The 25,719-nt window shown below is 32.2% G+C and overlaps 1 protein-coding gene across 3 annotated transcripts in view; it reads right to left on the reverse strand.

Annotated features, from left to right (window-relative positions):
• LOC108903722 (MDS1 and EVI1 complex locus protein EVI1-like) overlaps positions 1 to 25,719 on the reverse strand; it is a 314,040-nt gene that overhangs the window by 187,533 nt on the left and 100,788 nt on the right. The window contains exon 1 of one of the 3 annotated variants that reach the window (XM_018706008.1): positions 15,806 to 15,884. The exons of the other annotated variants lie outside the window; for them this stretch is intronic. The gene's annotated coding sequence lies outside the window, so the exon portion shown is untranslated. Of the gene's footprint in view, positions 1 to 15,805; positions 15,885 to 25,719 lie in introns of those variants that run through there. 3 annotated transcript variants of the gene reach the window in all.

Here is a 25,719-nt window from a genome sequence, read left to right on the forward strand (position 1 = left end):
GCCTCTTATTTTGAAGGAAATTGTATCTACTTTTTTTTATGAAGCAGTGCCTATACCTATCTTTACTCAAAAAAAAACTAGAGGCAAAAAAAAGTAAAAAAAAAATTAAAATCAAATTTTTAGCTTTTTTTCAAATTATTATTACTTTACTACGATTTTTTGCATAAAATTTTCCTTTCAAATTTTTTAAATAAGCCATTTCGATGGGAAATTCAATTCTCTATATAATTTTTCTTATAGCGAAATTTTGCTTCGTTTTCGAGCAACAATTAAAAAATTGAAAAGGGTGCATTTTCACCCCTATCTCCAATTTCCACTCTTTAATTTAATAGCACTCCGCGATATTTTTATCCAAAATGACCCTTTGAACGATTCATGCAATAAAATTGCTTCAACGTCATAGTTCCTTTTAACCCTGTTATTTGGATATAATCAATAGCCTATAATATCGGTTTTAGTCCAATTTAACAATTGTTCAATTGTTCAATTGTTATATATTATTATGGGTGACAATACTTTCACTGCTGGTTTTGCAAATCTTTTTTTTAAACTTTTCCTGTTACTGGATTTTTAGCCCGTTTTATATTCTATATAAATAAAAATAAAATAAATATTTGTTTGCTCTAGGTATATCTTGGGATCCTCCTATCCCAAAATTTTTCCAGGAACTTTTAAACTTGCACTCTTGATTTTTCTCCCGAAATTAATTTAAAAAGCAACTGATACAGAAAGCTTTACCGAGATGCCATGGGATATCTGTCACACCACGAAAGAAACGCTAAGTCGAAACTTAAAATTACTCAATAAATTACCAACGGGCCTTCATATTGGCAATCCTGTTAATAAATTATTGAGCCGTTCCCCCCTAGCAACCCGCCTGCTTGAGCACAAAGTAGGAAGAAAGATTTTTGAAACATCTGCGCGTGCCTCTTATACGTTGCAACAAAAACTCGTCGAATCATACATTTAAATGTAATTGAAATGTGTATAAGAATAGGCACTTCAGTTAATACAATAATGCTTGCATGTCGTATGTTTTACTTTCTACTCTCGATTATCCAAGCGCTGTGATTAGAGAGGAATTGGCCTTTGTTTTAGCGTGGCAGATGTAACTAAATTTGTTTTTTATACTAGGATAATCCTGTTAGTGGTTTAATACAATAGATGTTGGTTTTTATTGCATTTATATTACCTTTTTTATGACGATGTGAACATTTTTTAATTTGGTTTACAATAATGTCATTTCTTATTGAAATATCTAAGGAGATTATTTTTATTTTATTTCAAACATGCTCGTATTTCAGTTATGAAAGACTCTACGGGCAACAGAAACACTGCTCAGGTTTACTAAGTATATTTTTCAATCTTACCGTGTTTGCTCACGAGGATGGGATGTTTTGGTTTTGAAAATTTTGTTGATCGATTGCTTTAATACCGCCTGGAGTATAGATTCTTTTAAATCAATAAGTTGCTTTCTTAGGTGAAATTCTGTATAAAATATTGTATAGGGTGTTAGAAGTTTGACTGCCTTAATTTTAACAGACGATAGAATACATTAGAATAAACAAAAAAACTTTATATGACGTGGGTCCTAAACTCAACCATTTCCGAGAAAAAAATATCAAAATTTCTAACTTGATGTACAATTTGATGATACAACAACTTGATGTATTCGATTAATTAAGGAATATTGACATAACTGCGTGCATAGAATGCCATAAAATACAATGTCTATCACTTTTTTTGAACTTCTTTGAACTTCGTTCTAAAAAATAATTTAAAATTCGATAAAATTCATAATTTTCGAGCAATGTGACAACGGCGCGACGTATAACAGAGGTACTAAGCTGTCCAGTAATACGAAATTCAGTTGGTATCTGGAATTGGACCGTGTCTGAGTGTTTTTTGCGTACCACTATTTCCTTTTCTTGGGGTGTTGGGTTCGAAGGTATCGTGCATGCATGGTGGATATTTTGAGCATATGTTGTAGTTGGTTTTGTACTTGTGCGTTTAAAAATTACTGAATTTTTCTTTGACGTGAATTTTTAGGTACTTTAATTACATATTTTTCAAATTCATAATGTGATTAAAAGTTAAGTTCCTGTTTTAAGAGATTCATAATTACTAAAATTCGGGCTAAAATTTAAGAACAACACTATCTTCGTAATACAAAATCGATACATTATATTTTATTTATTTAAAAACTGCAAAACAATTGTCTTGAAATTTACTTAATGTTTCACTTCACTTTACTTTATTCATCACTTTACATTAATTCAATATATACTTTTACATTCAATAAATTTGACAAAATAAGACAAAATACCACACGATTATAAATTACAAAAAATATTATATATACAGGGTAGCCCATCGAAAACGTACCGCATGGCATTACAGGGTAGTAATGAACTTTTCGACAAAATCCGAAAACAGGTAAAGTTTGCTTCTGAGGGGGACAACTTTTGGCACAAAAAGCATAGCAAAATCTTCATCCCCCTAAGTGGGGGTGCCATCCCCCAAATTTTTATTCCCATAAATGGGAATGGGGGTCAAGTGGGGGGTCATTAGAAAGGGCTTTTAATTCTCTATACATCGATTCTTACTTTTTGAAAATCGATCCATTATTTTAGAAAATATGCAGCTTTGAAAATACGAACAATATTTTTGACGAGAAATGCGAAAATCGATTTAATTTTACTTCAAAACTTACGGTATTAGCTTGGTAAATTCCTTCAAAAGAATTCGCTGTTTTTTTTTCTGATTTGCGAATTCTTTAGCCTGATTTTGGTGAGCAAAAAATTGTCCGCTTTTTGTTTCGTATTTAGATAGGCCACAAGAAGTTGCTAGATAACTGTCTTGTGACTTGTAGTTGAAGAGTACCAATACTGCCGAGTCTTTTAAATTGATTAATTATGGTGTACTCAATTCCAGAAAGAGTAGAAATTATTGAGCTTTTTTTCAAAAACAATGAATGCGGAAATCGGGTCGCCGAACTGTTCAACCAACGGCATCCTGAGAAACATGCGTCTGGAAAAATTGTTCGCGAATTGGTGGCCAAATTTCGCGAAACTGGCTCCGTTCATAACAAAAAGAGGCAGGTTGAAAATCCGGTACTAAATGAACCTACGGAAATAGCGGTATTGGGGCAAGTGGCAATGGATAGTACGCTGAGTACAATGCAATTGGCTACTGCGACAGGAGTGAGTCGTACAAGTGTCCAACGAATATTAAAAAAATACAAATTCCATCCTTATAAGATTCGGCTAGTGCAAGAGCTAAATGAAGACGATTTTGATCGTCGTTTGCAATTTTGCGAAATAATGACTGAACGAGCGATAAACGATAATTTCCTCTTTAATGTGTGTTTTTCGGACGAGTGTACGTTCTTCTTGAATGGTTTAGTGAATCGCCATAATTGTCGTTACTGGGCTGATACCAATCCAAGGATTTTCCATGAGACACACTCCCAACACCCCCAGAAGTTGAATGTATGGGCAGGTATTTTTGGAAATTCCATTGTAGGTCCTTTTTTCCTTCCTGGAAATTTGACAGGCGATATGTACTTGGATTTACTACAAAATGTCATCGACCCAGCTCTAACAAATATCATAGAGGACGACCCTGCTTACAATGAACACGAACTGATTTTCCAGCAAGACGGAGCTCCTCCACATTACTCGCTCAATGTGCGCAATTACCTAAATGAGACGTTTCCAGGACGCTGGATAGGACGAAGAGGTGCAATTGAGTGGCCCCCTCGGTCACCCGACTTAAATCCTTTAGATTTCTTTCTCTGGGGGCACATTAAAAGCAAAGTTTACAGCACTCCACCTGATACCTTGGAAGATCTGCGAGGACGAATCATTAATGAATGTCGCGAAGTAACACCGCAAGTGCTCCAGAATGTTCGACAACGGTTTGAAAACTCATTGTATGAAAGTTTGCGGACAACATTTTCAGCATTTACTTGACTAATACGATTTTCGCATTTCTCGTCAAAAATATTGTTCGTATTTTCAAAGCTGCATATTTTCTAAAATAATGAACCGATTTTCAAAATGTAAGAATCGATGTATAGAGAATTAAAAGCCCTTTCTAATGACCCACCACTTGACCCCCATTCCCATTTGAAAAAATTTAGGGGATAGCACCCCCACTTAGGGGGTTGAAGATTTTGGTATGCTTTTTGAGCCAAAAGTTGTCCCCCTCAGAAATAAATTTGACTTGTTTTTGGATTTTGCCGAAAAGTTCTTTACTACTCTGTAATTCCTTGCGGTACGTTTTCGACGGGCTACCCTGTATACAATAATCACAATTACAATAGTTAAATTTCATTCCTGTATCTTATATGAGAAAGAACTTTTGCCTAAACTACATGCAAAATGCAGTTTGCGCGCAAATATGTCCCTTCTCAGATGGCAAATTTTGATAAGTAATTCCGTTCACTATAATGACTGTTTACATTTTTTCCTTAGAACAAGTCTGCCGTGTGTACGCGTGGTATGCATCACCTGTGTAGCGTTAGGTTAAGCGCTGTTGTCACGTTGTGCTAGAACCCCCAGTATTAATACTCGCTGTATTTTGAAAACTGTTAATCTTACGCACCTGTAATATACAACTTTTTTGTTCATTTATGATTACTCTATCTCATGCTGAAGTAATGGCAGCCAAACTTTTTACACCCTGTATAAATAAAAACCTGATATGATTTTTATTTAAAGAGATTGGAAGTATTGTAGTTTCGCACTTTGCTATTTAGGATAGAGTCGAGCAGTGCCCACATATGTTTCACACTATTGACGAAAGGTAAGCTAAAATATTTAGGTATATTGAAATAGTAGAATCGTCTGTGAATTTCTCTTTACAGTTCCTACAAAAACGTAGACATTTACCAATTGGATAAAAATGGATACATGTTGAAATAATCTGTTTTTCTTTTCTTTTCCAAAGTAAAAATATCGTAAAAATGAAAAAAGTAGGGGTAACGGAAAATAAAGCTACTTGAAGAAATAGTTATTAAATTATCTTTCCAGCTATATATTGTGCTGGAGTCAATGTTAACGAAAATAAAAATAGCAAATTTTAACAAATATTTGAAGTATGATGGTTTTTCGAGTTGTTACCTTGCATTTCGTAGCCTTTGCTAGGAATATTTGACCTGCTGCTGTTGTTCTTGGGCGAGACTCTGTGGTGTAGTGTGGTGTATGCGCGCGCATCGACACCGACGTTATAAGACCGGTGACACAAAATATCAGTTCTATATAACAAGAAAAAACTAAATTTCAACGTAGAATCACACTGATGAACACCGAGTTCATAAAAAAACATTATTTTACAAATCAGCTTACAGAAAGACCTTTAGAGTCCATCTGAGGAGTCCGAGTTTTCTGAATACATATCTGATGCTTCTGAAACTTCCGATTCCAAAGCAATATGCTCTTGGATCTTATCAGTTATTTCTCAAAGCTTTAAAGTTTTGAACATTTTTTATTAAAATGAATATTAAAGATTTTTTAACATATAATTTATACTAGCAAACACAGTAGCTAAAACCATTTATATCCTGCATTTTAATAAATGTTCAATATTTCCGTTTCCTTTTAAAAGTTTTCTCACATCCATTTTTGAACCTGTAACCTCTACTACGTAAACTTCAACAATCTACGTCTTCTATCTAGTACCTCTTTTTGCACGCAATAGGTGGTTAATATTTTAAGGAAACTTAAGAGAAAAACAAATTATTTAAAAAATGAGAAATTACGGTATGTTTTAAAGAGATTTTACTTTAAGAAAAAAATTCATTCGTTAATTTAACTTTAATCATCATTGAAAAGTTTTAACAGTTTGATGTTTGCATTTTTCTATACGGTTTAAAAAATGGGAGAATTTATAAGAATTCATATGTAAGGATGATAAAAGAAAGTTACTGAAGTAGACAATGTTACAGAAATTACATACTGATTATTACTTTTACTGATTATACTATCTCTTTTCCGTTAACGTTTTAAACAGGAAGTTTATAAGATACACTAATTATTTTATTGTAAGACGGTTAGATAAAAATTATAATTAGTTAACACCACATTCTTGATTGATAAAAAAATGAAATATATAATATTTACAGTCGTATAATATCCAAGAATTTTATAATTGTGTGAGGTGAAGCTTAACAGTATTTTCCTTTAACCTTTAAATATGTGCATTTTAAAAGATTTCTTCTTCAACATACATACAACTAACCAAAATTAAATAAAATGTTAAATTAATTACATTTTCTAACATCGTACGCAACTATGTATATATCTGTGTATAATATAACTGTGTATCTATCTGCATGGTTTCAATATAAACCACATGGAATGTACATAACTTGATTAGATATAAATAATGCAGGAGTAGGTACATATGGAACATATTGCAAACGCACCCTTTAATCGGCCTAAGGCTGTGTATGGGTTGCATCAGTTCATAGGTATTGAGGGTTGTTTTCCCTTAATTTCTAATCAGAATATAATATGTCTTTAATTATTTAACGAAGTATGGTATTAAATCATTGTACAAAATGCCAGTGCCTATACTGCGACTAAAGGTTGTTTAGTTTGCTTTTGTACAGGATGTTAATGCATTGTCTGCCAGATAATGACAGTTACATCACAGTAGTAAAACAAATGCAGGGCGTTTATGACAAAATATATGTACCTACTATAAACAGCCTAAGCAATCTAGACTTAGTACTTAAAAAACCTCGCTACAAAACTTACAGATATAAAGGATAACTTTAATTTGAGGAATTTTGATACCTGCTCTATTTTTTTCGTTACTAAATACTGAAAAGTTTAATACAAGAAATGCAGAATTTTGTTGTTATTTCAAATGTCGAGAAAAGTGGATAAAATTCATGGTATTTTAAGTGACCATTCTAGTACAGCTTTTCATGAAACATCGAGTATATGTATGTAACAAATCTTATACCATTGTAATTTTGAAAATGCATTATATTTAAATTTAAAAATGTAAAATATTCAGTATACCTATGTATAGATGATAATTAACCTACAAATTGTGTTATATCTTAATTGTCACTATTCTCTATTATTTATACCTGGCACAAAACTTTGTTCCGCATCTACCAGCAAAGAGCGACCTGTCAGGTACAGAAAAGAACCAAACGCCTTCGTAACTGCAAAACATAGTATGCACTGCAAGCTGCTACTGAAATCAAAGAGGATTTCTTCGTCATACTATTTTTTTCTAAGATCTAAAGTAAACTAGGTAATACAGTCTCTATCTGTACCTCTTTGGGTAAAATCCTTATTACATTCGTGAGTGTGCTTACATACACAACACTCTGGGTTTTAAGTAATTAATTGTAAAATTTACTTCCCAATTTTCACCTTATGTTGTTTTCAATTCTTGTATAGTCTATGAAAGTTTGAAGATATAAAATACTACAAACAAATAATTTTGTCGTCAACATAAAATTGGGTAACATATTTACATATCGGAACAAGGCGAATCTTAAATTCTTATGTATCAAATAATATTTCCACCCAAGTACCATACTGGCCTCGTACGAACACAGATATTGTGTCTGTTCTGTCAAATAACGACAATTTATAATCAAAATATGAATTCGTGTTGCCATGGTGTTAGTCTATACATAATTTGTTCGGGCAATAAAACACGAATACGCTTCCCAGAGAGCTTGCTTACTATATTATGCCAACTCAAAACAGAGAACATCTGAATGAAGAATCCGGCCCAAGTCACGTCCAGGAATCACTTGATCAATAGTTATAGCCTCAGTTTAAATTTACGACCTTTGTTTCTACGTTAATATATTAAGTTCGGATTTTACGAGATACTAACGCTAACGCTTTATTTAAACTGGATGTTTGAAATATACGGTATGATCTATATGCAATATGCACCGTAAAACCCCACGTTTTTCTCTTCAATGAAAGAAAAATCGTCAATAATAATTATTTTTGAAAATGTTTTATAAAATAATCTACAAAACGAGTCTTAGTCAAAAAATTGATCTCTCTCGATTTAACGAAGTTGGCCTTCAAATGACCTTGATATTGACGTGTAGGGATTATAGGGACCACAGATTCGTAGTCACCGCACCCAAAAACATGGTTTGTAAGTGTCATTACCTCGATGATCGTAAGCCATGACAAGCTAAATGGTTCAGAAGTTCTGAAGAATGTATTTGACCTTCATGTGACTTCTAGAGATCACTAGGACAGGTAGATCAAATTATATCCGAACGTAAAATTTCTCGCTATTTCAGAATCTGAGGTCCAAAGGATGATATTTCTCGAATTAACGAAGTTGACCTTCAAATAACCTTGATTCTGGCATGTAGAGGTCACAGGGACCACAAATTCGTGATCATCCACCTGAAAACGCCACTTGGTTCAGTCGCAGGCCTTTTCCAATTTCATTTTATGGTCCTGTATTATTGTTAAAGCAGCTTTGAGCAAATTAGGATTTAATTAGACAGTTAATTTTAAGATCCTAATACTTTAAAAAATATTATATTTTCGTTAGATCCAAGCTTGAATACTACTCTTTAATTTGAGTTCCATATTACGCTTGTTACATTAATAATATTAAATTTATTCAGAGAAAGTTTCTAAACTATCTTTTATTTAAATCTGACAGAATTTATCTAGCACGAGGTATTGACAATAACATACTAAGAGCTAGGTTTAATTTTCAGTCTTTACAAAGCAGGAGATTTGTATCTTCCGTCAAATTGCTCATTTGGTCGACTGTCTTTATATTGTCTCTCAACTTGATTGTTTGGTGGCTTATTTTCGTCGATCAGATGTTTTATTGCCAATTCATCTGAACTAACCTCATGTTAAAATCACCTTTATATGTACAGTGCGTTTATGATGAAAGGAACAAATACGTTTAAAATTCAGGTAATTATTTTGTGGAAAAACGCTCGGACACGTTGATTAATACTTTTAGTTCCGCATTTTTTGACATAAGGAAATTGTATACAGGGTGTCTCAAGAAGAACATACGCAGTCATCATTGATTTTTTTTAATGGAATACCCTGTGCCATATTTGAATTATACTGTAAATTCTGAACACTTTTTGTATAACATACCATATCTCTCAAATCAGCGGTTTTCGTAATAATGACGTTCGAAATGTGATAAATGGAAAAAAATAATATTTAATCATAAAACATTATTTAAATAACAATTGCTTTATAATAATTGTTCAATGTTTTGTCCGTTTACTTCAATACGTTTTTGTAGTCGGTGGATTGTTTCCCGTTGAACGTTTTCAATTACCTCTGCTGGAATAAGTCTTAGTTCCTGGCGTATTCTCTGTTTCAGGTCATCAAGATTATTTGGTCTATTCACATAAACTTTTGCTGTCAAATAACCCCATGAAGAGAAATCTAAAGGGATTAAATCTGGTGACCTTGGTGGCCACTCAATAGGACCTCTATGTCCAATCCATTTATTAGGGAAAGTTAAGTCAAGAAACTGTCGAACAGCAATTGCAAAATGAGGAGGTGCCCCATCGTGTTGGAACCACATGTCATTATCAGGAATATCTGGATCTTGATGATGATTAGGAAACACAACAGCTAAAGCGGGGATGAGTTCAAACTGAAGAAAGTCTAAGTAGGGTTCTCCATTTAAATTTTAATCGAAAAGGTCCAAGAATTCGGTTTTCGACAATACCTGCCCAAAGATTTACTTTTTGACGATGCTGTGTGTGACAGACTTGTGTCCAACGAGGATTATATTTGCCCAGTACCTGCAGTTCTGTCTATTTACCTGTCCATTTAAAACAAAAGTAACCTCATCAGAAAAGAAAATCTTCTAAGTTTATTTATCTCAATTATCTGCTCACAAAACTGTGTTCTTCGGTCAAAATCATCATCCAATAGTTATCAATTGAACCTTATAAGGATGATATTTATTTTTTCGGAGTATTTGTGATCCTGATGACGAATTACAATTCCTGGAGATTGTCCTAACGGCTACACGGGGATTATTTACAGTTTCTAGTAAAACGTCTAGTTTAGAGTCTTCTGATATTTCTGCTGGTCTTCCTTTAGGTAAATCTCTAACGTCGCCGTGCTCAGCAAAATTCTATTTTCCTGATAGTAGATCTAGTAATTGGACGTCGATCAGGATGAATTACATTAAATAAATTACACACTTCTTGTTGAGTATGCACTAATTCTCCAAAACCACACACTTGAACGCACTGACATTATGACATATGATATGACATTAATTTTATTATCTGATGTGTGTGATATAAAGATGTCTAATATACAATAAAAAATCTTTCATTTTTCCTTTCGGGTTTAACAATATTTAGTTCTCTCTATCTTTTAGGTGCTTAAATTAAAATTCTAATAGAATATACAATTCGGCTACTGCATGTTATGTAATTATGTAGTTTACTTTGCCTGATTTGTAATTCTGAACAGGCAACAGAAATGGTAGCACCCCAAACAACGGTACATTTAAGATAATATAAAAACCGTGTTAATTTTTATTCGATTTTCCTGCCTTTGTTATTCCGAAACATCGATTAAACTTGCAGCACGTGCACGAGAAACTTAAAGCCCCAAAGTTATCCTAAAAACATCAGGGGCGAGCTTAACAAAGCCACGGTTCAAAGACTCCCTCAATTATTAACAATTTGTGATCCACTCTTGTAATAGCGCGGTTAGCTGAGTGCACTCATCAAGTGTTCTTTGAACGGCAGACAAATGAACGCCGAGCGCTGCTGCTCCGTGAACTACGGCATCGTTTAAATACAGATGGCAGTGAAGAGGTTTCATTTTCGGTTTGTTAATTTCGTTCGTTCGTTTTCCTCATTACGAGGTAAACGGAAATTATTTGCAAGCAATTTGATGTGCAACCTTAGATGAACAGGCTGATTCAGTTGTACACAGAGAACAAAATAAAATTGCAGAAACAGAATTCAGACTGTTGTGTCTGAGTACGACGAAATTTGTTATATTTGGTGCAAAAAGAAGGCAATGAATCATCAGTACTCACTACTATATACAGGGTGAGTCGGGATTTATTGATACATCAATTAAATTTGTTTATAAGCATAACAAATATTTCGTATGTAGTATAACAACCCCAGGTTCGATCGAAAAAATATAAGTAAACATAGTTGTAGCCAAAAATATGTGATCGTCGATAATTGACCGGAAGGCGCTGATTACTAACTTTAAATAGGGGAAGTATGGTTTATTTTATAGAAACAAAAGCAGAGTAAATACACCTAACTTTATTATTTTTGTACAACAGTCTTCAAATTAAACATGTGACAAATAGAAAGAACAGCAAAAACATTAACAACCATTTAACATAAAATGAAAATGCCAGCCTCAACTAGAGCTCCTGTGGGGAAAGAGCATGGCAGAGAAACCCACGATCGTTGCTCTAACTACCCAAATAAAAATACAAAACAACCGATAACAAAAGGCATAAATTAAGATCCTTTGCTAATGACAATTAAGACCTGACTTATTTAATGTGTCACTAAATGTCACCTCACTCGAATTAGACATACACACTTCCAAGTAAAACTGAAGAGGTTTGGTGTTAGTTAGCCAGCAGGGCCGGAAGGTACTGGAGTCCCATACGGGAGGCAATCCAGTTATAGTTGAGATTTCGGAAGATCTGTTTTAGCAATTCTTTTTTTGTATTTAATTATTCTTTTTTTCAGATTTGATCCTCACGGGCGAAAATGTTAGTGAATTCAACAAGGCCCTTATATGCGTCTTGACATAAAGTGAGCACAAGAAATGTTTTATTACTTGTTTTTCGAACAACGTAATCATGACAAAACAAGTTAAACAGTTGAAACAAAGGAGTTGTTATTGCAATATACGGGCAGTCACGACAATATATACATATTTTAACATGTAATAAATAATGAGCAATCTTTAATAATAATTGTAACAATTTTACGTTAGAAAAATATACGCCCCTGAGCATAAGAAAATGAAGGCTAAACATATACAGAATTATTATCATGAAACGTCTATAATCATCACAATCATAAGATTACATAGAACAATTAACAACAAAGTACTTAAAGAATATTACCTGCTAACTAATACCGGTTAAACACTTTTAATTTTTCACTACTTTGTCACACTGCTCGCCGATCGTCTTACTCCCATCTCCACACTGTTCTCACTTCGACTATTTAGGCTTCCTTCCAGAATTCCCCACCTATAAGCGCTTGTTTTTGCGCTTCCTTCAACCAACTATCAATATTACGTTTTCATTATTGTACAACACCCACGTAACAGGTGACGTCGAAGTTGATACGATAAGTATGGTTTTGCACAGTAAATAATATGATTTTATCAACCGGCCCTATACAGGGTTATTCATATAATATTTTACCACCCTTAACTTTTTTATTTTTTGAGTTAGACAAAAATAGTTAAAATAAAAGTTGTAAGAAATAATTGTGTGAGTTCAATGAGTTTATTAAATAGAAATTATACAGAGCGTTCCAAAGATACGAACCAAACTTATGTTTTTTTTTAATGGAACACCCTATATATTATTCGATTTTCGGAATCTCTGCCTCTTCCAGATTCCAACAATGTATATATGTTGTAGGTTTACGTAACAATTTGCTCAATATTCTGCTTTGAAAAATTGAATCTCGCCATGAACAATAAATATCAAAATCGCGAGAATAATATGTTTTCATAGAACCGAAAATTTGACAGATGTTAACGCTATTGCCCGTACCCCTTTGAAAATGGTGTATAATTTTTATAGTGTTGATGAAAAAAATGGTATTGTTGAATGTTATCTTTCTTGTGAGAAGAATGCCATGCGCACTAGACGCGAGTCCGCACGTAGAGATTCCCCGCAAGACGCATACCTTATAAAATATATATCATATATATCTACAACAAATGGAGAAATACTAGTATGCTAAAAAATAAGGAATAAAAATAAACGCCACAACGCTATAACTGAAAATATGCAAGAAATGATTTTACTTTACTTTACAAGAAAACCCGAAACATTCGATTCAAGATGTAAAATTTTATATGAATAACCCGTACAGTGAAAACGGTGAGACTCAGACCCTTGGTTTCTGAATTATTTATTGAGTTCTATTTGTGGTTAAAGTTTGATTCACACCCTGTATTTGTGTGTGGCGCTATATCATTTGATTGTTACAATATTTTGGAGAAGTAAATATTGTAATTTTCGCACTTTTGTATCTTATTGGTAGTGTTAGTCTGAAACAGTAGGCAAGTATATATCTGCTGGCTAATATTTGGTATTGAACTGGCTAACAAATGACACTTTCAAGGACATAACCTGATGTGCGATTCAATGATCTACACAGTTATCGATTGACTGTCGCATGGGGCTAAGAATTCAAAACAAATACAAACAAACAGAACTAGTGTGTTCGGACGGATTCCTCGGATCAAAATAAACTTATTTAAATCAAATTACCTTGGTACCTTTGCTTCCTCAAAAAGTTACAGGCGTTTCAAATTACATTTTTTATTATTTTACTTTTTTTAAGAAAACATATCTCCGGATATAAATAATAAACATACTCGTATAAATAGCACTTTTATTAAAATTCTTACAAAAATGATATAAAAAAATTAAATGCTGTACGAAGAAAATAAAAAAGTAAAACATAAATATCATACAAGAAACAACAAACTCTGTGGAATTAATGAATATTCATAATCGTTACATATATAACATTTTATTTTTATAGAAAAAGCATACAAAAATTGAATTATTTTATTTAGTTACAAATCTTTTCTCTCAAACTTTTGACAGACTGGAAGGAATGTGGCAAAATTTCAACTTAACTTTATTTTATGGGCATTTCCACTTTGATAAATAAAATTGACAAATTTTAAATAATTTTGAAGTAAAACATACCCGTAACATTTCGATAGGGTGCATTATTTTGAAGTAAAATGAATTTAAATACAGGGTGTGTTCCAAAGTAAACAGGGCTTTTTAAAAATAAGAACAGCAAACATTTTTTTGGCAAAACCGATTTATTCCATTCAAAATAGTCCTCTTCCGTCATTTTCACGGTCTAAATGTCGAATGATCGACGTCCGAGATGTCCTTCAAAATGTCGATACAAGACTTTTGGATGGCTTCTACGTCCACAAAACGCTTTCCTTTATCAACAATTGCATTTTTCCGAAGAGGTAACAGTCGCACGGTGCCAAAATCAGTCACAAGTGTCGATCGATGAGATGACGCATTATCGTGCAATAAACGCCAACTACCTTCTGTGCGATATTCTGGCCGAATAAGAGGAGTGCGATGTACCAAACGTTTTAAAACGCCAAGAATTGTAGATTAACGGTTTGACCCGGTGGAACGAACTCTTTGTGGACAAGCCCTTGGAATCGTAAGAGCAAATCAACATTGTCTTCACTTTTAACTTCTCCAAACGATATTGTTTGAGTTCTGTCTCGTCTGGCAGCTTCCACACGACATTTTAGCGCTTGGTTTCTGGATTATACTGAAAACACCACGTTTCATCACCAGTCACAATGTTGTAAAGGAAGTTTTTAACCTTTTTGGTCTCCTTGTTGATTTCCTTCGAATGTTAAATTCTGAGCAATTTTTAGTCGTTAGTGAACCTGTGCAGAACAAACCGTGCATACATTTTTTAGTAGCCCAAATGTTCTGCCAAAATGAAATAAATTGCGATGTTCAATTCCAATTCCATTAATTTTTATAAAGATTTTGGCTGATCTTTGATGATGCACAGTTTTGATGGTGCGGTGACCATGGATTTCAGTTGGCCAACATGTTGCTCATCATTTATGTCCTCACGACCGTTTTTAAACCATGCATACCACGCATGAACTCTGTAACGGGAGAAACAATCATCGCCAAAAACTTGGTGCATCACTTGAAACGTTGCCCATTTTTGTACCGATGACACAACCATGCTGTCACTTAAGACGCGATAACTCCGCTTGTATTAGTCCAAATGTCATGAAATTTTGACAGTGAAGGATCTACCATTCCTTTACTTAAACGCACCTTGTATTATGTTTCGGAAAACGGAATTATCAATTATTTAGAAATATTGTGTGAAAATCTGGTAGTTATGGATAAATAACAATATTCCAGAAACCTAAACCTAAAATAGCTATTTACAAAGAAGAAGAAAGCTAAAAAACCAGTGTAACGAGAATACGAGGACAATACTTGATCGACAATAACTAAATTATGTTTTTCATTCGTCAATTTCCGATAAAACTTTTTTTTAATTCTTTAAAAACGTATTAATTACATGTATATTGTAACATTTTTTTTATCATAAATTTTATTTTTGGCCATTAATTTTGAGAGTGTTTATATCATCATATAAAATAAGTGATTACCGACTCTTTTTACAGTATATTGTATGCGGCGTTTTAAATAGTGAGTGTTTACAAATTGCTGTTCATATATTTGATTACATTTAATAGTTTTGAAATCGAATGTACTCGAAAATGAAACAACCTACCGAAATCGTTAGTATCTTTTTACCGCAAAATTGTCTAAAATTTTATATTTTTGACTCACGCTGAAAAAAAATGTGATACGTCAATTATTATCCAATATTTACTCATAATACCCTCAGCCCGAGACAAAACGATTGTTTACTATTAGATATATAATGTAATAATTATTGTAATACTCAGTTCGAAACTTCGTTTTCTTATCTGGAATAGTTTTGAAGATATCTGGGAAAATAACTTCAGGGACTCACCTTTAAGGGCTGTGGCAAGAAATTAACGTAATGTGTAATTGTGTATGCACTTCATCAATACATCCCCGGTACATCTCCAGTAAATTCTGTACATTTTTGTAAATCCTAGTACGTGCTCGAAGTTTTAAATAAATTCATCCCGGTACATTTCAAGAACACAAAAAATCTTCGTATATCTTCATGGGTGTACACTATCATAAATCCTTGTGGGTGTTACCCCCACCTACCCCCTCGCTTCACCTGGAAAAATGTCCAATCCAAATTCGTTATTCAATGTTGCAAGTAAAAACAACATCAAAGGATTAAAATTGCCAAATGCCTTGCTAATTTAAGATAAGAATTTATTTTGACAAATAATTTGAAGCATTTGCTTCACATTTTCGATAAAAAATAAGTCCGATATTGACAGAACATACAGATTCTTTTGACTTATGTTTGTTATTACCTAATAGATATTATTTAATACACAAACAACTACAAAGTTGAAAACATTTGATAGGTAGATGAAAAACCTACAATCAAACACTTTATTACATAGGTATACATACTTATATCAAGCTATCTATAAGACAATTTAATGTAAAAAGAAGCAGCAGGTGTACAGATAAACATATATCTTTTAAATATCTACAGAAATTTCTAAGAAATAAACTCAAACCCTGCTAACTAAACAAATTAATTACATAATGTTTCCATTAGCTGCTACAGCTTTAGTTTATCAGCAGGAATACCTCTATCCTATTAGCAGAAATCAGTGCACATTAAATTTTTGTTTCTTTTTTTAATTCTCACTACCGCTTTTTCACAGATTCAGAATGTAAGGAAGAATTGTTTTACAGGATTAGTATTTCCATTAGTTTATATGTTATGTTTTCGGTTAAACAAAAAATTAGTATTTGTTTTTTTGTTTCTCGAAAAAGGTTAATGATAGTATTCTAAAAAAACGATCTTCTTTTCATAAGTTCATTAATTACCTACAGATGTGGACAAAAAATGTCCCCTACATAAAATGTTTAAATAAATTTAAAGAAGAAACTAATCAGTTCCTTTTTTATGAAGAACTGAAAATAGTTTAAGTTACAAACATTTGGTGGTCCACAGATCTACAGAACAATCAGAATTATTACGGTAATACTTCATAGTTCATTGAGACAGTCGTTCCCGAACTGACTGGCATGTTTGGATGCAGAAGGCACATGACAGGAGTCGCTGATAAAGCTTGTTTCCCACGCATCTTATCGTGTATTAGAAGTTTGAGATTGCTCCAACTTTTATTTCACATCCCGCCCGAATTATCTATTTTATGGGAATAAATTTTATAACTTAACATATGGCCTCCTGAAACTGGAATAATAACAACACAATCTTGTTGTTAGAATGATTCAGGTAGTATTTCATACCGTTTTTTTTAATCCTAATTCATTTTTAACCTAAAACACTGGATACAAAAGAATAAATTGAAATGTTCGGTTCTTCCTCATATTTTAACAATTACAACAGAATTATAACATACAGGGTGTTTGGTAAGTTGATGCATTCCTTACAGGAGGTTGTAGTAATATGTGGTTATAGTACAAGTGATATGTGATATATTTCCTTAATATACCATATTCCGAAAAGGCTTAGTTTCCGATCTACAGGGTACAGGTTAAAGTTTTAATAAAAAATACAAATTTATAAATATTGCGGAAACCGCTCAGAATATTTTAATTAAATTTTACAAGCGTTGACAGTTAACAACAATATATGTTTTATGATAAAAATATTGTTTTCAGTTTCATCAGTGGCGTGCTCACATGCATGTCTTTAGATATTTTTAAAGAAAAAAATTACACGCCACTGATTTTTCTTAAAATAAAAATTATTTTTCAATTTGAAAGAGAAAAGGATCTCGACTCTTTTATTATTATTTATTTTATTACAAAAAGTTATTACTCCTCGCAGTTAACAACATCACTCTAAAAAAATTTTATCAGCTTTTAGATTCATTATTCATTAACCTAAACAAAAATTAGCAAGTTGGCTGCGCACTCGTTTTTGCGGGCACGTGCGTGCATTATAAGGGGACTTCATTTTGAGCAAGTAATTACTAATTAGGAAAAGGTAATAATATACTAATTAAAAATATTATTAGTTTTTTCATTTCCTAACGAATTTTGTGCTCATTTAATACTAAAGATTAGTTAATCCAATTTTAAATTACAAATAACATAATCTAATTTCTAATTAATTGAAGAAACTTTTAAACTGATGTGAACTGCAGGTAGTAATAACGTGTTGCAATAAAATTGGTACAAAAAAAACTAAGTGCATAATTTCTGCTATTTTTCAAATTAATATTGAAACCGTATTACGCCATGCAATAAATCGATTTCAATTTTTTTACTCGAAAACGGTGCGTCATAAGAGAAACAGTCAAGATACCTTTTCTCTTCCAAATTGAGCAAGGAATTCAAAAATAATGTTTATTTTAAGAAAAATCAGTGGCGTATAATTTTTTTCTTTAAAAATATCCAGAGACGTGCCTGTGCGCACGCCGCTGGTGTAACTAAAAACAATATTTTTATCGTAAAACATGTATTGTTGTTAACTGTCAAAACCTGTAAAATTTCATTAAAATATTCTGAACGGTTTCCGCAATATTCATAAATTTGCATTTTTTTATTAAAATTTTAACATCCTGTAGATCGGAAACTAAGCCTTTTCGGAATATGGTATGTATATTAAGGAAATATATCACAAATCACTTGTACAATAATCTCCTGCAAGGAATGTATCGACTTACCAAACACCATGTAATTGAGCTATTTTAAAAAATTCGTTTCCAAAAAATCTTATCGATAAAGTCAAATAATGTTTTTCGAAGAAACATAACAGAAGAATCATGACATTATTTGATAAGAACTTTAAAAAAAAATTGAATTTGTTTGAATTAGCCTAATATCTTTAAAATATAAAATATGTATATTCAAAATATAATTTTTTCTAAAACATTGATGTCCATATATGATTTTATTCTATTAATATTTATTACATACGAAAAGCGACCACCTGAAGAGACAATCCTAAGTAAAATGTGGAAAGAAAAATATCTCCCTATAGTAGCTGTTTGTACGTGTTGGTCTTTGTCAAAGTTGATTGTACTTTTATCAAATACAAATGTTTTTTTTTTGAACGATTACGTGACTTAATAGTTTCAATATATCAGGTATGTGTGTTTTTTCTACTAATTAAAGAAAGCATTCATAAATGATTACAAGCCACGTGACGCCAAGCTTAGGCAACCCAACATTGCACGATTGGTCACACTATTAATGATCGTTTACAATGAACAATGACAATGCTCGAGAAAATGCAATCGGTGATTGGACTATAATCTCGTGAAAAATTACACCAGTCACAACCGCTGAAACAGAATGTTGTGTTAATGTAATCTTGATCTTACTGTTTTAATTTTATCAAAATTTAGTTGCCAACGTGAAGGAAATAAATTTACTGTCCAAACAAAATTACTAGTCACCTGGCTTGCAATCATTTATGAAGGCTCTATATTTAGACATATCGTTTCTATTTTGTGTGGTTATTTGTTAATATATGTTTTATAAAAAGAATTATTACAACAGCAATGATAAATTATTATTATTCTCACGAGAAATGTAGATATATCAATATAATCTGACAAGTATTTTTAGACGTATATTTTCAAGAGTACAAAAAAATATTAAAATCTTTAAAATATAGTAAAAAATGCTATAACTAGTAAAAAATATACCTATGTTTTTTAAAAATAATTATAACGGAATTGATTTATAAAAGCTACAAAATAAAGGAAGAACGAACGATTTCTCACGAGAAACGTATATCTAATAGTAATCTAACAAGTATATTTGCAAAAGTAGAAAAAAATATTACTAAGTGTTACTAGTTATGATGTTCTCAGAAAAGATAAACTTATGACAAGATACTAGGAAATCTGGTAAATTCAATATTTACGCAGATTTATCGCAATAAGAAAAAGGTACTGGGAAAAATAAAATAGTCAATACCGCACGAGTATTATGATATATAGTTTCTTTTATGAGAAAAATTTAAAAAAATTACATTATTTCTTAGCAGTTTTTACAAAAAAGTTTTGATTAAAGTTATTTTCGAAGATTTAAAAATTTTTGTTGGAGTGAGGAATACCACAAATATTGAGGAATTAAATATTTTACTAGATAATATTAATAACAAGGAACCAACAACTAAAGTTACTTTGGAAATAGAGAGCTATAATTCATTACCCTTTTTAGATATTTTAATTCCAAAAAAGTAATTAAAAATAATTTCCTTGACTTACCCCTTAAAATAAAAATTCCAATTAGGAATAAACCTCGGGACAAGCTTTTACATCGCCTAAAAACATGAACATACTGATTACATAAAGGGTGTTTCTTAATAACGTGTTAATATTTAAGGAGGTTATTCTTGGGTCCATTTTAAGAAAAAAACTTCATATAAACATATGTCCTAAAAGTCTTAACTTTTGAACTACAGGGTGCTAAATTTTTATTGAAAAACATTTTTTTATGATAACTTTGGTATTACTCTAGATATTTTTTCGAATTTGGTTAATTCTTATTAGTACCTACCTAATTTCATAACAGCGTATAAATGAATGAATTTTATTTTTTTATGCGAAAAACGAAAACGAAAAAAAATCGAGACACCACATTTGCTCAGAGAGGAATGATGAATCAAAATCAAAAATGATTTTTACTTTAAGAAAAAGCAGTGGCGTAACATATTTTTCTTCAAAAATATTCAATACAAAACCTGTCCAGACGCCACTGGCAAAAATAATAAAATTGTTTGTACATCAGAAAATGCATCTCGATGAATAGAAGGCGTGTACCAAATTTGAAAAAATATATCCAAGATTATCATAAAAAAATGTTTTTTATAAAACTTTAGCACCCTGTAGTTCAAAAGTTAAGACTTTTAGGACAGATGTTCATATGAAGTTTTTTTCTTTAAATGGACCCAAGAATAACCTCCTTAAATATTAGCACGTTATTAAGAAACACCCTGTATAGTACGTGTCTATTTATCATACTTTTGCTGATGACACTGCTATAGAGCAGCCGTGTTCAACCCTTTTACGGGTTTGAGGTTTACACAACATTATAGATTTTCTGAAGTCCTTGATTGAGGTATTTTTTCTTTTTAGTGCATTTATTCTTCATTATTTGACTATTTGATCAGCTTACTTCTATTCGAAAGTCAACGCTTACTGAGATAAGGTCCTTTGATAGTAGTTCCATGAAAAAAACTGGCCTTTATTTCAAATTAAAATTTGAATTGTCAAAGTGGTCAAAATAAATAATATGAAGAAACATACAGAATGGAATTATTTTTGTGGTACAGTATTAGGGGACCTGAAAAAAATTACATTTTCTATATCTCTAAAAAAAGGTTTGATGTAAAGTAGTAAAACCTGAGCTTATCTAATTAAAAGTAAAATTGAATTCGGTTGTGAAATTTTCTGCTACTGGCAAAGATACCCTCACTAAGTGCCTCAGAAATTCTACGTTATAATTTTTAAAAATCAATAACAAGAAAAAATCGGTTCTATTTTATTTGAACATCGAACTATTTACTAGTTACTATTTCATTTATCTTATTAAGCATTTTAGTAAATAGAAAATAACTCCTATTTCCCGTTGCACTTTCTTTTCTAAAGGTAGTGCTTTAAGTACAATGTGATCATATGTAGAACCATTGGCGTAGAAGTTAGGAAAATTATATATCTCTAAAACGAATTGTGTTTCGAATAAAATTTGAGCCATCCCTTTTCTTAGAAATAGTACTAAGAATTATCACAAAATATTGAAAAAATATCGAATTTCTCGGGTTTTTAGTAATAATAACTCTCGGTATGTCCATTAGTGGTAAACGTATTTATTTAAAAATTCACTGGACATTTAATTTCATAAACTATTATCTCAAGTTTCATCGCTCTATGTCGAACATCTCCAGAGAAATGTTTGAAAATATATCTGGATATTAAAGGATTTCTGTACATTCTTTCATAGGACTTTTTCTCTTAGACTATTTCACATTTTGAGATATAAACAAAATACAGGGTGTCCCATTAATATTGCGAAAAAATTCAGAGGGAGTTTCCTTGACCAAAAATAAGAAATAAAGTTTCTATGTCCGAAAATGCTTCGTTTCGGAGATACAGGGTGTTGAAATTTAGAGAAAATACAAGGTTTCTATATCTGGCGAACCCTAATTCCTGTTTATTGAAATTTGGTATGTTTGTTTATAAAAACGGTAGACGTCTTCTGACGTAATCTGATTTACTTTATCTATTCCAGCGACGTCCGGGGACTCACTCCTGTGGATATTAATAAATAAACATATGAGACGTCACTGCTTTTTCTTAGGTGTCATATGTTTTTCTAATAGCTTAAGTGTGTGATTTTAATAAGTACTTGAACTGTATAGTTGTCAATTCCTGCTTGTCAAAATGAATTACATAAATAGTGAAATGTGCGATATGCATTTTCTTTATGGCCTTGCTAACGGTGATGCATCAGCCGCCAGACGCCTCTATGAGCAGAAATACCCTAAATTTTCTAAATTTCAACACTTTCTTTCTTATTTTTGGTCAACGAAATTTTGAATGAATTTTTTCGCAATATTAATGGGACACCATGTATATCAGCGTGCAAATAGCAGATTTTTTGTAAACGATTGCAAAATACCGTTTCTTTAATATCCCTGACGAAATATATAACAGCTCAATTTAGTGGGTGTCAGACATAGGGTGTATCGTCGTACGGCGTCCTAATGCCCATCAAACAATTTGGCGTCCTGTGTGAAACGGCGGGAACCGAGCTCGGTCCCGTAATGCCTCCGCCACGTGCCCCATTCTCAAAATTACCGCGGGGTCGTGCCTAAATTGGGTGCTGCCAGAATCATATCCTCCATGAAAAATTGTTTATAACGTTAAATTTCTTCCGTAAGTATGTGAACGGTTTCTGGAGCATGACCGTAAGCAAAAAATCATGGTTCGAATACTTGCAGAAATTGATTTAGCATTTTGGATGTCTTATATACAGACATGTTTTGATTGCGAGTGGGATATAACCTACAAGGATGTCATTAGCTTTTTTCTTTTATTCATGATTTCAGAATCTAGCAACCTGATTGGTTTCCATCGGATCGTAACACGTTATGATTCCGAAATCACGAATAAAAGAAAAGGGCTATTGATATTCAGTATCTACTACTACAAAATTGGATAGATATTGCGAATATATATCAACTCTGGACGAAGCTGTAATCCACAAAGCCGTTGTTTCTCACAACACCATTTGCTACAATCTTCGTTTCTTCTAATGCGACACTAATCATGCTTTCATAGTATCTATAAATTACTAAGTTGCTTACAGGCTGTTCTAATTTCACCATAAATGTTGACAATAAAAAAATGGATTGTTTCATCGATAATTTGGAAAAAACGGGAAAATTTCTAAAACTTGAACATTTGTAAAATCCCGTTCAAGGGGCTAGGTTTATCGATATCAATATTAATAATATGTATTTGTATTAAAAAAATAACCTTTATAAATCATTTTATTAAAAATTCATGCGCTAATGGAAGTTAATAAAAATTTTGAATATATTCGGGAAATAGATGACCAAAAGCATTTTGCTCCAGAATTAGAAGGTTCAGAAGTCTCAAATGTACGAAGCTGTTCGGAAAATAGTTATACTTTATTAAGAGTACCATAAGTTGTTTTGCGACTTTTTTTCACGTAAACATTATAAAACGCCTTAATAGTACACACGGTTCACTATTTCACCTTGAAGCAAGAATCCAAAATACACAATTCCATTAGTCTAAAAATGCAGTTAGCAACACTTTGACATTGGATCGAGACTGACGTTGGGACGTGGAAATCCTTTGCCAATCCATTGTGATGATTGAACTTTTGTTTCAATGTCATAGCTATATTATGGACCTTTAAATGAATGTGCAACATTGTCATCGAATTGTTCAAGGAGTCCGACAAAGGTCTAAACGATATTCTTTCTGTTGTTCGGTCATCAACCGGGAACCAAATTTTCCTGCAATATGCACCATATTTTTTACTTTTTGAAGGTGGGAGTCATCTGTTGAAGTCGAAAACCTTCCTCGTCGAGGATCATCTTGACTGACGAGATCACTTTTAAATCATGAAAGCCATTCGTAATATTGCGTACGATCCAGAGCATCATCTCCGTAAGCTTGTTTCAAAAGTTAAAACGTTTCCATTTCCACACAATTTTATGTTGCTTCGTTGGTTCAGAAAATCGCACATTTCAAAAATCATCACTGACACTTAAACCCGTTACACTCAAATTGCAATATCACGAAAACTAAATGAGATATCAACAATCCAAGCATATGTAGTTACAGAGGAGGTTATGCGCAACACAATACTACCAACCACGTATCACTAAATATCTCTATTAGCGGGAAATACAAAAAGTTCGTTTATTTTCTGAGCAGACCACGTATACTTAGAATTCTTTAAGTAATTCGCAAAATTAAGACAGTTCTGTTTTTAATTAGCTGTTATGCTGAAATTTAGTTAAAAAGCTCTTTAAATCTATTTTTTTTACTCATGAAAAATTTAAAATTGATCTCTTTTTGTTAATTTTAAATGAAATATTACATTTATCTTCTACTAATTTGTGTTTGAGCTCTACTAATTTGAGGGGGGCATTCCGATTTCAAACATAAATTTTATTAAAATATTATCTTTATACTCATTTAGATTTATAGCAAAACATATCTGAGAAATTTGCAAATCTGATTTTAATTTTGAATGTGGTTAAATTTTTCAATTTTTACTATTTTTTACACTGGGAAAAAATATAATATATATTTCTTTTTTTCATATTCTCTGTATGATGGCAAGGAACAAAAATGTTTATTATCTACTCTAACACTGTTTTAGCTAGAAATTTTGGTGGTGGTAAATCTGCAGATTTCAGGGTAAAGGAGTTCCTCAGGGTAGTGCATTGGGCCCTTTATTATTTTCAGTCTACACTGCAGACTTTTCTACATACCTATTTAGTTGCAAAATTCACCAGTATGCTGATGATACACAGGTATATTATTCATTTCCATATTAGTAATATTAATATAGCCATTGATGAAATAAATTTATACTTCCGTAAATTTTCACGACTATGTACTGCTCATAAACTTATTTTGAACGAAGCCAAAACGGAATTGCTAGTATTCGGAAAAAATAGGGAACTAGTAACCCTGCTTCCTGATTTTCGAATTTCTGTTAATGGTGAAGTAATAAAGCCCAAAGAAGAATGCAAAAACCTTGGAGTATATTTGGATGTTAATTTAAGATTTCAAAAGCATGTAAACTATTTAGTACAAAAATCGTACGGAAAATTAAAACTGCTAATATTCATAGATTCACTCAGTACTGATGTGAAACTAAAGTTATGTCATTCGCTAATTTTATCTCTACTACATTAATGTGATAGTGTTTTTGGGTCTTGTCTATTAGAATCAGATAAATATACCCTGCAGAAAATACAGAACAGTTGCATCAGATATTGCTTTGACTTAAGAAAATCTGATCATATAACTCAGAAGTTTTTGGAATCCAGATGGTTATATTTAAAAGAAAGGTATGACCTACATTTGTCTTGCGTAGTTTATAAAACAGAAACATTTAAATCTCTTGTTAGTACACAACCGTTCCACCCTATACCGACACCTGTACTTGGTTCCAGAACCAGAACACAAATCTGCTCAATTTCAAGGTTCTTTTTCGTATAACGCTGCGAAGATATTTAACAAAATCCCTAACAATATAAAAGGAGCACCAAGTGTTTTGCTGTTCCGTAGG

Source organism: Anoplophora glabripennis, unplaced genomic scaffold (genome assembly GCF_000390285.2).
Source record: "Anoplophora glabripennis isolate ALB-LARVAE unplaced genomic scaffold, Agla_2.0 scaffold63, whole genome shotgun sequence".
Lineage (NCBI taxonomy): Eukaryota > Metazoa > Arthropoda > Insecta > Coleoptera > Cerambycidae > Anoplophora > Anoplophora glabripennis.